Source organism: Nelumbo lutea, chromosome 1 (assembly GCF_056320005.1).
Source record: "Nelumbo lutea isolate HS-2025 chromosome 1, American lotus-T2T, whole genome shotgun sequence".
NCBI classification, from domain to species: domain Eukaryota; kingdom Viridiplantae; phylum Streptophyta; class Magnoliopsida; order Proteales; family Nelumbonaceae; genus Nelumbo; species Nelumbo lutea.
In genome coordinates this window covers 118,300,054-118,313,426 of record NC_142684.1, presented here as the reverse complement: position 1 = coordinate 118,313,426, position 13,373 = coordinate 118,300,054, and the positions used below count along the sequence as shown (strand labels likewise).

General features: G+C 38.8%; 1 pseudogene across 1 annotated transcript; it reads left to right on the top strand.

Moving 5' to 3' along the window:
- Nucleotides 1-2,904: 2,904 nt before the first annotated feature.
- Nucleotides 2,905-13,147, top strand: LOC148877053 (putative LRR receptor-like serine/threonine-protein kinase At2g16250 pseudogene; annotated as a pseudogene). The gene is made up of 3 exons (XR_016106969.1): nt 2,905-5,995; nt 9,842-10,056; nt 12,130-13,147. The product of XR_016106969.1 is annotated as a putative LRR receptor-like serine/threonine-protein kinase At2g16250 pseudogene (transcript).
- The last annotated feature ends 226 nt before the right edge of the window (nt 13,148-13,373 follow it).

Genomic DNA, 13,373 nt, shown 5'->3' with positions numbered 1-13,373 from the left:
CCGAGCTCCTGGCGGCCTCTATGCGTAGACTTTAAAATGCCTTCGCTGGACAAGTACGACAGATCGTTCGATCCAAATGATCACGTGGACTCATTCTAGTCCTAGATGCATCTAACTGGGGCTGACGAGACTTGCATGTGCGTAGCCTTCTCCACAACATTCAAAGGGATAGCTTGCACGTGGTACAGGAACCTCACGCCAGGGGCAATCAAAAGCTAGGCATAGTTCGTACAGATGTTCACCTCGCACTCTATCACCACCAAGAAGTGCCCGATGTCTCAAGAAAGCCTCATCAGCATAGTCCAAAGAGAAGGGGAGTCGATCCGAAGCTACATAAAATGCTTCAACAACACCTGTTTACAGATTCCTGACCTGGATCCCGCTGTAAGACTCATGGCAGCAAAAAGATGAATTACTCACAAGGAATTCAAGTGGCACGTGGTAGCCAACAAGCCCAAGGACATCACTGAATTCCTCAAGCTCACCAACCAGTTCATCAGGACAGAAGAAGAGATGAACCAAAAGAGCGAAAATCCAGTAGATAAGAGAAAAAGAGAAGATGACAACTCAAACAACGGTGGCAAAAAACGAAGAAAAAGTAAATCCCCAACCAGGGGAGAAAACAAGTTAGATCACCTCCAACAGAGAACAGTTAAGCACATCATCAGACACGTTTTAAAGCATTGGTACTAAATTGTCGCATTTTGATAAAGCGACTGAATTGATCAAAGCTTCAACCCTCTAATTTTACAAAAGAAAAGAAAAATAAGAAAAAGCTCTAGAAAACATTAAAATATGCTGCAAATGCACGCATGCATGTATAACAAGCTAACTAATCACAAATGAATACACTTTGTTTTCTCTACACATGAAACCCACATGCTAATTGAGTTGAGTTCGAATTAAGTGCAACTTGGTTCGTAAAACTTAGTTCTAATCGAACTTATATTATATATAATATTTCTAACTTTTCATATATATATATATATATATATATATATATATATATAAAACCTATTATACTTTATAGGCATAATTTTTATTTTTATATAAAACTTGGTTTAGTATCGAACTCAATAAACCTAGTTTTAGGCCATGTTCGGGAGTGCTTATTTAAAATAAATACTTATTTGGGTCATTAAACACTTATTGGTATTTGGGAAATAAACCCAAAATAAGGGCTTATTTTTTAACCTCAAATTTCCAGTTTTTTTAAGTGTTTATACAATAAACACTTATTCATTTTTTTCTTCCAAAATTATCCCTAGTTGAATTTTAAAATACCATTTATAAAATTTTATAAAAGCACTTTTACTAAAGCACTTTTATAAAAATACTTTTATGAAAGCAGTTTTACAAAAGCACTTTTGCAAAAGTACTTTTAAGAAAGTACTTTTATGAAAGTATTTTTACAAAAGCATTTTTAAATACTTTTACGAAAGCAATTTTATGAAAGTACTTTTACGGAAGTACTTTTATGGAAGTGCTTTTGTAGAAGTGCTTATGCAAAAATGATTTCACAAAACTACTTTTCTTAAAAGTGCTTTTGTAAAAATGCTTTCATAAAAGTTCTTTTATAAAAATGCCTTCATAAAAGTAATTTCTTGAAAGTGCTTTTGCAAAAATGATTTCACAAAACTTATTTCATAAAACTATTTTTCTTAAAAGTGCTTTTGTAAAAATGCTTTTCTAAAAGTGCTTTTGTAAAAATGCTTTCATAAAAGTTTTTTTATAAAAATGTTTTCATAAAGTAATTTCAAAGGATATATTTTAAAAATTTAAAAGAAAATGAACAAAATATTCACAAATACTTATTTAAGTGCTTATTAGAGAAAAAGACTATCAAAACCAAATATAAAACAAGTGCTTATTCACTTGAAAAAATTGGATGTCAAATATAAATAATGAACACTTATTCGATAAGCACTTAGTTTTAACTTCAACACTACCAAACATATCCCTATTACAAGAATTTTTGAATCGAGGAGAATTCAAAACCCATCTTTTTGTTTTAAATCGTGCATAAACGTAAACTCAGCCACATCCACCCATAACTATTCAACTAGCTCTTCAGAAAAATTCATTACGTGTATATCCTGGGGCACTCGGTCCAACATGGAAAAGCAAGTCTGCAGAGGACGAATGCTACACGTAAGCAGCAATAAAGTGTAGAGGGACGGAGAGTCCCAGTTACCAGAGATGAATGAATGAACTATGAAGAAGCCCGACACGTAGTCAGCCACCCAGGTGGGGAGTACGCATTGGAGCCGTGCCACGTTATTCTTTCTCACTCATCAGTTCCCTCCTCTTCTTAAAAATTCAGTTTGCGCGCGAGATCTCTCCCTCCTGGGAGAAGGAGAGATTTTCATCTTTTTTCATCGTCGTCGTCAAACCGTCATCATTATCTTTTGTTACTCCTGCACCTGCCTTGGAAGTTCAGATAGATGTAGGGCGAGAGTCGAGAGAGTTTGGGAGATGAGAGCTTGACTAATGATGGAGACAACGTTGACTCAACGAGAACCAGAGAGAGGATAGTGCCGGCCCGGAATTCCCTCAATTTACCAAATTGCCACGTGATTAATTAAGAAACTACCATATATGCCTTTTTGGCTTAAGGATATGGCTCGCATCGGCATCCCTATGGGCTCAAACACTCTGAATGCATTTCCAGGCCTCCAGGTAGTTCCACAAATACTTACGTATATAGAAGCTGAGTTGGACCCACCGACCCATTTATCCTGACCAGATCAGAAACGTAAGCCCAACAATAATTAACAGCTATTTAAAATCAATTAATTATGGAGGATTGAAATAATTAATCACAAAAGATCTCTAGATTAATGGATGAGGTCAAATTTGTAATTTAGGAAAATGATTTGCCAAGTATCGACAGGGGCCTTTTACTTTTAAGTAACTTTCTTAAATCGTAAGTTGAGTACAGTTTATGGCAATAATTTTCTGTTTCCTCTCTGAAGAAAAGAAAAAGTAAAAAAAAACATCGAAAGCTGTTTTGATTTGATTTGAGTGAATCCCTGATGCATACCTCCAGCAAGTAATCAAAATACAGAAGCGGGCAGAGAGAGATTTTCATTAGGTGTGATTTCCCCTCTTTATCTCTGCAACCCATCTGATATTCTAATGGGAAAAGGTTTCCACCCAGAAAGGGAAATAATGAGTATTAGTAGAGTGCGGTTCAGCCTCTTCTGGATTTAGTTGGCTTGGCGCTTCAGCGGGATTACCGGAGGTCAACGCTGGTAAATGAATCGGTGCCGTTGTCTCTACCCTATCAGTGCCAACTACCAAGTACCAACCCACCTCCTTCGATTCGAACCACCTATGCGGTGGTGATGTCTTGGTTCGGCCGCTCCTCGACTCAGCAAGTTTGCCCCAGACAAGATTTGCAGCTCCGGCAACGCTAGAAAGACTTGAAAAGAAGCAGCTTTTAGTCATTAATGGCGTCGATTAAATGAGCCCCATATTCGCTTCTTTTCTATCCTGTAAGCAAGAAGAGCAACTGTGTAAGAGAACGCATGTTGGATAGATAAATCAGTGCTCCTTTTAATCTCTCTCTTCACTTATTATTATTAATTATTTTATTCTTGCTTTTCTATTCTCTTTCTCTTTCATCAACCAACCACTAGAAAAAAAGAGAGAGCGAGAGAGACAGACAGAGAAAGAGAGATCAAATAGATTGATTAGGTAGGGCGACGGGCATAATTCGGGAAATGGAAAAAAGAGAATCAAAATGGAGCTTCCTCTAGTTCGTTCTTTGTACTTGGGATCTGCACTCAAAGATGAGCCGCAACTGCTGCATTGACGCTCTGGTTTAAGGTAATATAGATTCAGCAGAGAAAGAGAGAGAGAGGGGACAGATTAAAATAAGCTGCATTTCTGTTTAGCGGTGAGTCCCCAAAACCCTGAAGCTCTTTCAGAGATTCACAGATACATGTGCCTCTAGCTAGTAATGGGATGCATGAGTAAGAATCAAAGATGAAGAAGAGGGAGATGCAGAGCCGTTCATCAACATCGTCGTCATCCAGTGGTCTTATATAGGCATGGCAAATCTTCGAACTGTAATAGAGCTTGCTATCCTCTTCTTACTTTATCAGTCAACGTTCGGGCAGCAGGTGCCGTTGAGTTCCAGCAGCGAGCGGGCTGCCCTGTTTGACTTACGATCGTCATTAGGACTGAGGAGCAAAGACTGGCCGAAGAAAGCCGACCCGTGCTCGGCGTGGTTCGGCGTTCAATGCCAAAACGGTCGGGTCGTCGGGATCAACATATCGGGGTTAAAACGAACCCGCCTTGGTCGTCAGAATCCTCAGTTCTCCGTCGATGGCCTCGCTAACTTGACACTCTTGGCCACTTTCAATTCCTCTGGTTTCTCACTCCCGGGCTCCATCCCCGACTGGTTTGGGCAACGCTTCCGGGCACTCCAAGTGCTTGATCTCCGGTCCTGTTCCATCGTCGGCTCTATTCCTGTGTCGTTGGGAAACTTAACCACCCTCAACTCTCTCTATCTGTCCGACAACAGGCTCACCGGCATTATTCCCACAACTCTGGGTCAGTTATCGGGCCTTTTGGTTCTTGATCTCTCGCAGAATTCATTCACTGGTTCCGTTCCTTCCTCTTTCTCCGCTCTCGACAATCTTACCCTCCTTGACCTTTCTTTGAATTTCCTCACTGGGCCAATACCTCCCGCCCTTGGGACCCTCCCCAAGCTTCGAATTTTGAATCTTTCCAGCAATAGCCTCTCTTCTGCTATACCCGTACAACTTGGTGACCTTTCTCAACTGGTTGACCTTGATCTTAGCGCGAATTCTTTGTCTGGATCATTGCCTTCAGATTTGGTAGGGTTGAGGAGTTTGCAGAGAATGGTGCTTGGGTATAATCTTTTAGTTGGCACATTACCGGATAATTTATTCTCCAGACTCACTGCGCTCCAATTTTTAACCCTGAATAACAACAATTTCTCTGGTTTTCTTCCCGATTTGTTGTGGTCAAGGCCAGAACTGCGCTTTCTTGACGTATCCAACAATAACTTCACTGGAATTCTTCCCAACCTCAGCTCAAATGTCAATGCCACCAACGCAGTGTTCAACATTTCTCACAATCGATTTTATGGAACTCTGACTTCCCTACTTAGGAAATTCAGTTTTGTTGATTTGTCCTATAATTATTTCCAAGGGCAAGTTCCAGCTAGTCGGGCTAATGTGTCCCTTGGTGACAATTGCCTTCAGAATGTGCACAATCAGAGGAGTTCGGAGGACTGTGTTTCATTCTATACAAGCAAAGGATTGAGTTTTGATAACTTTGGTGAAGGAAATGTATCAGGGCAACCACAGAAGAGTGACAAGAGGTTGAAATACATACTGGCAGGAGTGTTTGGGGGATTTGGTTTTATTGTGCTCTTGGTGTTTGTGATAATCATGATCCTACGCGCTTGTGGGAGGGATGGTGTGGCTCAAAGAGGGATTGGTGTAGGACCTATTCCTGCAGGAGGTGATACACCAACTGCTGGGGCCTCTGTTAACTTTTCAAATCTGGGAGAAGCATTTACATATGAGCAGCTGCTCAGGGCCACTGGTGATTTTAGTGACTCAAACTTAATCAAACATGGTCACTCAGGGGATCTCTTCCAAGGTATGCTTGAAGGTGGAATTCCAGTAGTCATCAAGAGGGTTGATGTGCAGTCACTCAAAAAGGATTCCTACATGGTCGAGTTGGATTTGTTTGCTAGGACTTCACACACTACGTTGATCCCCCTCTTGGGACATTGTTTGGAGCATGAGAATGAGAAGTTCCTGGTTTACAAGTATATGCCCAATGGGGACTTGTCAAGTTCTCTGTTCAGGAAATCCAATTCTGAAGATGACAATCTACAATCTCTGGACTGGATAACCAGACTGAAAATTGCAATAGGAACTGCAGAGGGATTATCCTATCTACATCATGAATGTAGTCCACCTCTTGTCCACAGGTATTCCAGAATTTATTTGTAATTAGTTCCCATCCATGTCCCATTTGTTGTCCTCATGCTTCTTCATCTGCAAACTTGGTGAGTTGGTGTATCATGCATGTTATGGTTATGGTGTAATGGAATCTTTTGCATTTGAGCATGGCATTATGTTAAAGCAGCACTATGCACCAAGCAAATGTAGTTTAGCATCTTCATTGTGTGAACTGTTGGACATGCCTTGAAATTTATATTGGTGCTTTGTGCCATGGCATCAAGATTGTTTTGATTGAATGTGAGTGTGCACACATAAACCATAAGATGAATCTTTTTTATCTTTTCATTATCCAAGTTTCTGTTATCCTCTTTTCATGAAATTTCTTATGTCTTTCTTCACACTACCAGAAAGGTGTCAGTGAAAAAAATTGGGTCTATATGTTGATTGTTGCACTGACACAAGTTCACTTACCAAATGCAAGTTTTAGTGTTGTATAGTAAAGATTTGTTTTAAATGTTAACAAAGCCATGAGCTATTCCAGAATACTGGCTACACATCATGAGTAGGGATGAATATAATTAGAATGTTGGTAGTAACAGTTTCCTGTAAATTTATAATATTGCTTATCATGGATGAGATTAGCAGTCAGCAAAACTTGGATTGCTATATATTGGAACTTGTGCTTGAATTTGAGGAAAGCCTTATGTGAGGTTGGAGGTGATTTACTGTAACTGAATGTTGGAAAAAGGAGGAATATGGTGCAGGCATGCATCCTGATGAAGCTGCTTGCCTACCAAAGTTGCAGCTTCTTTGATGAGGTTTCACAGAAATGGAAGTAAAAGCCAGAGAAAGGAAAGTGAAGGTAAAGAGAGAGTGAAGGAATTAATGGCATCACCACTAAGAAAGGACTCCTCAAATACAAGGGCTCCAAGAGTGCAGAAGCAAACTTTATTCAATACTTAACCTTCAGTAACTTCAAAAGTGAAAGAGAAAATAGCTATTTATGTAGAGGCAAAGGCCTTTTTAAAGAAATTATAATCCAAGCTTGTTTTGATGTCACAAACCTGTGTTTATAATTTGTATTTAATGCTGACCCACTAACATGTTTACATATTTGAAATAATAGTGAAAGGGATTGTTTGTTATCTTGCTTTCAAAAATATTTATCCTAACGAATTAGATGTGTATAGATTTGAAATCCTTGAGAACAATAGCCCAATCCATCAAAAGGATACTAGCCCACAATAAGACACACCATGGGCCTTCCCTTTGGAGATTTACTTTTTTTTCCCCTTCTTTGTGGGGGTTACACCATGGGGTTAGGTTAGTCTGTCCCAATTCCCATATCTCCCTAACCTGGGTGAAGGTGGAATCAATCCCAAGTCCCTGCTACAGCCAGCCAGAGACAATTCTAAATGTTTTTTCTTGCTGATATCCAATTACAACTTATATGCATGTGCTTGTGGTTTCATATTCCTCATTGTTAAATTGCATTTGTATCAATATTTAATACTACGAGTAGCCCAATCCATCAAAAGATTTCTAACATCTAAAGTAAGACGCATCGTGGGCCTCTACAATGGAGTGGATATTTACCTTAATTTTGTTTTCTTGATATCCAATTACAACTTATATGTGTGCTTATGGTTTTGTGTATTCTTCATTGTTAATTTGCATTCTGATCAACGTTTTGCACTACACTTTTTCTTTAATTGGTAATTATTGAAATTTTGTTGAGAGACTTGAAAAAACGAGTGTGTGCTATAAGTGACAAGCACCCTAAGACAGAGGCTAGCTTTTGTTACCTAAGTAACCGATATACCCATTCCTTTCATCTCTATACTAAGGATTCTTTTACAAATATCCCCGAAATGTTTGAGCCCTTCAATCCCCTTGTTTAGCCATCATGCCAACCAATGAATTTGCTGATCTTTTAAACCCAAAAAACAGATAATTATTAAATCCTTTTGCAGATGTTATTTCCTTTATAGCATTTCTGAACTGAAATGCACTCTCATGAATGTTTCCTAGTCATCCCATTATCACTTTAGAGTCTCCCTCCACAACTAGATTTTTGAAGTTAAGAGATATGCACAACCTCAATCCCCATAAAGTTGCACACACTTCAGGTCTTGTAGAATTTCCTGTGCCTATGGGGCCTGAATGGATGACTAGAAAACTTAACCCTCAATTGGAAGATGAAAGATTTTGGTCCTTGGAAACTTCAGGTGATTTCTCAATCAAATCCTTCTTGGAACTTTATCCCTATTGCAGGTTTATCAGAATTTGCTTGCCCTTGGGGCAAAATCTGGTGCTCCCACATCCCTTAAAGGTTGCCTTTCTTGTTTAAAAGCAGCCAGCCCATGGGAGGTGTCTAACAGTAGACAGGTTGATAAGAAAAGGAATGGCTCTGTCTAGCCTTCTTTGTTCTTTATGTAATGAAGTTCCAGAATGCACAAACCACCTCTTCATTCACTGCAAATTTTCTTACCAGCTGTGGGCAATGGCAATCTCCTACTTTGGTTTACATCTTTGCTTTCCAGAATTTGTGCTTCAGCTTCTGCAAGGTTGGTCAGCTAGGGGTCTGAACAGGAGGGGCAAACTATTGTGGAATACCCTCCTGGCTGCTATCTTCTGATTAATTTGGAAGGAAAAAACTCATCGCATTTTTTACCATAAAGTCTCTAACTTAGAGGAAATTAAAAGCAATCTTATAGGTCCTCATTATACATGGGCTTATGTACTTTTGCTTCTTATCAATACAATACAATACTTTGCCTTCTTCGAAAAAAAAAATGGTGTTTGAGATTTTGGGCCAGGACTCTGGAAACAAATGAAGACAAAACCTAAAGGGAAAGATGGTCAAGGAAACCAAGAAGATAACGAGAATAACTAGAACTGAGAGAAGAGAAAATGATAACTAGATAGAGGCATATATACACCTTATAAAAATAGATTTTTGTACCCAATATATCATTCACATAAACTTCTAGGAATGAAACGACTTGTAAGGCTACTTTCTCCCAGAAATAATAAATCCTAAACCCAGTGGACTCCAATTTAAAAATTCAAGCAATATATTATTCATATAAACTCCAATGGCTCAGTTTGGAAGGAGTACAAATACAAATATGTAGAGTACAAAACATTGTATTTTGTATTATTTTTTATGTATTTGTACTGTACATATTTGTATTTGTACTCTTTCCAAACTGAGCCAATGTAACAATTATCAATTATCATTCTGATAAAAAAAAAAGTAACAATTATCATCATGGACTCGTAAACTGTGTGTTTTGATTGTAATTCTCCTGTATCATGAATTCTGTGATCTTGCATCTATTTGATAAGATTTTTGATGATAATAGAATATCGGCGTGTTCAAAATGAAAAATGTTGGCCAAAATAGACTTTCCTATGCTTGTGCTTGTGCTTCTGCTTCAGTTTAACATGTTTACCTAAACAGCCTCTATTCTTGTGAAAGTTAAAACCTAATAGCACCATACTACATGGTTAACAAAGATTTTTATTTATGCGTGCTTACTAAATCAAAATTTTGAAATATCAATTCATAGCATCAGTTAGAGAAAGTCCAAATACATTGTGATATATAAATATATAGCTGACATAAACCTAGGAAGTGAAATCATGGCCAATCCAGATGACCTAGAATGACCACTTCATTCTTCTGTGGTTAAAGAAAGATAACCTATTCAGAAGACCTCCATGTGAGTGTTTGTGCACCACATTTTTCTGTGATGTGTTACATTCACTGAAAGAAATTGAATGACTTCCATAGGAAATGCTACTTTTTTATTTCTCACTTCAAAAAATATCAAAGTTGCATGTGCACTGCTGGTCCATGTCCATTTATTGTAAACCTGAATGCTTTGTCTCATTTTGTCCTATGCAATGGTTAGTTATAGGTTATGTCCTATTGGAATTTCAATTACTTGCCACATTATATATGTTTTTTTTGGTATTAAATTATATATGCTTCCTGATGTAGATCTTATTGCTTTTAGGTTATCATATCATTCTTTGTTTTTTTCTAATAATAGTATTCTGTTCTTGATGTGCAGGACTTCTGATCAGGGCCTTTCAGGTTTGTACAATTAAATTCCCTTTAAAACACTTCTTAATGTTTCACATCATCTGCTTATTGGGGTGTAAGTTCATAACATGGGTTGGATCTGGAGAGGATCCAGTCAAATCAAGATGCACATTTGAATGGGGAAAACAGATCTGGGTTAGGGTTTCAATCGTAGTCTATCTGATCCATTTATGTACTCAGGTTGGACTCGCGAGAAATATACATGTATGACAGGCTCTTTATGCAATGCATATTTTCAATCGGATCCTTGTTAGATTTGGAGTTGATTTGTTTGGGAATATGGATCTTTATGAGGATCCAAATCCACAAAGTGCCCACTCTGTTTACCTCTCCATCTCATGCTCTACTGTTTGCGGAAAAAGGCCAATCCCAGCTATCTTGGGTCTTAGGAGTGGTGGACTGGATAGGGACCCATCCTTGTTTTTCTCCTCAAAGTGCCCACTCTCAGACTCCAAGAATGGCCCTTCATGCTCTACCATGAAGTTCTATGTTGCTCCTGAAAGTCTGAATCTTGACCATCCATAGTCTGCTGCTTGTAGCCAATAGCAAACAAGCCATTAATACTTTGATCTGCCCCTAGCTGTTCTAGCCCTTTCAACTTATAACAGATCACTTCTTACTGGTCTTCTCTGCATGTGACCAAACAATCTTGGTCTACTTCATTTTATCACCTATTGGAGATACTCCTAGGTTCCTTAGAATAAGTTCATTTCTGACTCTGCTTTCTAGTGTTCCCACTCATCCATCATGACATTCACATTTCTTCCACTCATTTTTTGGGCATTTTGTTTCTTGATTGTCCAACATTCCACTCCATGCAATGTTATTAAGTCAGTGACCTTAGAGCTGCTTTGTTTTTTATTTTTTGAGCAAGTGTAGAAAATAAGAATGTCAATGCATTTTCTCGGAGTCAAACCCAACGAACATTGTTGGCCTTACAACTAAAAAAGGCCATTACCCAATGTTGGTCCCAGCTATCTGGTCTTGGGAGGGGTAGACTGGATAAGGTCTCTCAACCTTTGGCCTTTTGTGTACTAAGTGGCTGTTCTCAGACTCAAACCTGCGTTCTCACACTTGCCAACACGTTCTCACACTTGCCAACCCAAGATTTTACCATTACACCAAGTAAATGAGTAATGGTATTCTCCTATCACATTAAGACTTTAGGTGCACCCTCCATTTTGCCATCTTATTCTAATTCTTTGGGTGATATCTTCCTCATTTTCTTGTTATGGATTATTGAACCATGATTAAAAAAGGTGAGGTCTATTACAGTCAACTTTGGGTGGTTTCCATACCTTATGGAGTGTCATCCCATTATTGTCAATCTAATTGACCTACAATCAGTTGCATTATGCTAATAGTTTTATTTTCTAGCAGATCAAGTAGGTGGTTGGCATCTATGCCGTTTCCTCAGAAAATGGTGCCACATCAGCACCACATCAGAAATCTGTTTTTTTTTGGAAAACGACTGCTGTTTGGTTAGCTGTTTTTTTTTTTTTTTTTTCCGAAAAATGTTCTCAGACCATGCCATGGAAATCAGGAAAGGTGTGGTCTGAGAAAACACCCCTTTTGGTGTTTTCCCGTTTTTCTACTGTTGCTAGCAACAGTATGCTGACATGGCATTGAAAAACACTTGTGGCATCAAAAACAATGGTACCAAATAGAAAATCTGAGAAAACAGCATACTTATGCAGCACTGTTTTCTGAGAAAATGCCTCAGGAAACGACTGCCCAAATGTTTTTGGGGTGGGATATGATCGGGTGGAAAGAGAAAGAGGTGGCTTCATGTTTCACAAGTGGGATAAAATTTGGGGAGTGCATATCTTGGATATGCACTCCGTCCCTAGGCTGATTCTGTCACCTTGTTTATATCAATTCTTTTATTTTATTGGTATTTTTTATAACAAATCTTGGGGTATGTGCTCATTGTTTATCTCAGTTTGGTATCAAATTTGGGAAGTGCATATCTTGGATATTCAGAATATCGGTTTTTCACTGAAAACTTTCCTTTTTAACTACTAGAACTGATGCCTAATTCCTCTTTTGGTTGGAAATGGGCAGGCTCACCTTCAGCAAGCTGTTCTTATGATGTTTATTGCTTCGGGAAGGTGTTACTTGAACTAGTAACAGGTAAGCTGGGCATCAGCGCATCTGATGAAGCCACAATGAAGGAGTGGTTGGAAAATACGCTGCCCTACATTAGTATATATGAGAAGGAACTTGTGACAAAAATTGTAGATCCGTCTCTTATAGTTGATGAAGACCTGCTGGAGGAGGTGTGGGCTATGGCAATTGTTGCTAGGTCATGCCTTAATCCCAAGCCTTCCAAACGTCCCCTCATGAGGTACATCCTTAAAGCATTGGAGAGCCCTTTGAAAGTGGTGAGGGAAGAGAATTATGGCTCTGCACGGTTGAGAACCACATCATCCAGGGGATCATGGAGTGCAGTCTTTTTTGGTAGTTGGCGTCACAGCTCATCAGATATAGTGGCCGCTCCAAGCAGCAACAGCAGGGAAGGGATCAGTGGTTTAAAACAGTCCGGGACGGCTGGTTCTCAGGGGAGTGGGCAAGGTAATGGATTTGACCACTCATCTTTTCACAAGAGGCAGTCCAAAGAGATTTTCCCTGAACCTGTTGATGTGCAAGACACAGAGAGACATGGCCAGGACTAGTACTGATTGGGGTTATTGATTGTTCTTTTTGTCAATAATATTGTGGGCTTTCCATTCTTATGCCTGTTCCATTGTATTTGGATCCCCTGCAATCTAAGGGTTTGCACTGGGGGTATCCCAATCAATTCTTTGGCTGCTTCAATAGCCGTAACGCTTCCTACCATTCAGGTGTGTTGCTGGCAACCCTCAAGGGAAATGTCTACGAGGCAGTGGTTCTTAAGTTGAACAATTCTGGGTTGAGACTTGAGAGAGAGAGATGCCATCCTGCCATATGTGTATTGTGCCAGTGCCATATTTGTATTGTTTCTAAAGTTTGATTTTTTTGGTTCAAGCGAGCATCGATTTTTCTGTATTTGATCATTGTTATTGGTACGTGGAATGTAAATTGTAAAAGGTTTTTTTTCCCATTGGATTCTCTTATTCATGGTTTACCCAAATAAATCTAATGTCTGATTATTTTTCTTGTATGTGGTAAAAAAAAAAATGCGAAGCTTAAGAAATATAAAATTCTGAAGGTCCCATCGAGATTTGAACTCGGGTTACCGGATTGAGTCTAATGTCCTGACCACTAAACCATGAGACCTGTTATATCACTTAGATAGATACTTTTAAATCTTTCATACAAGGATCGAC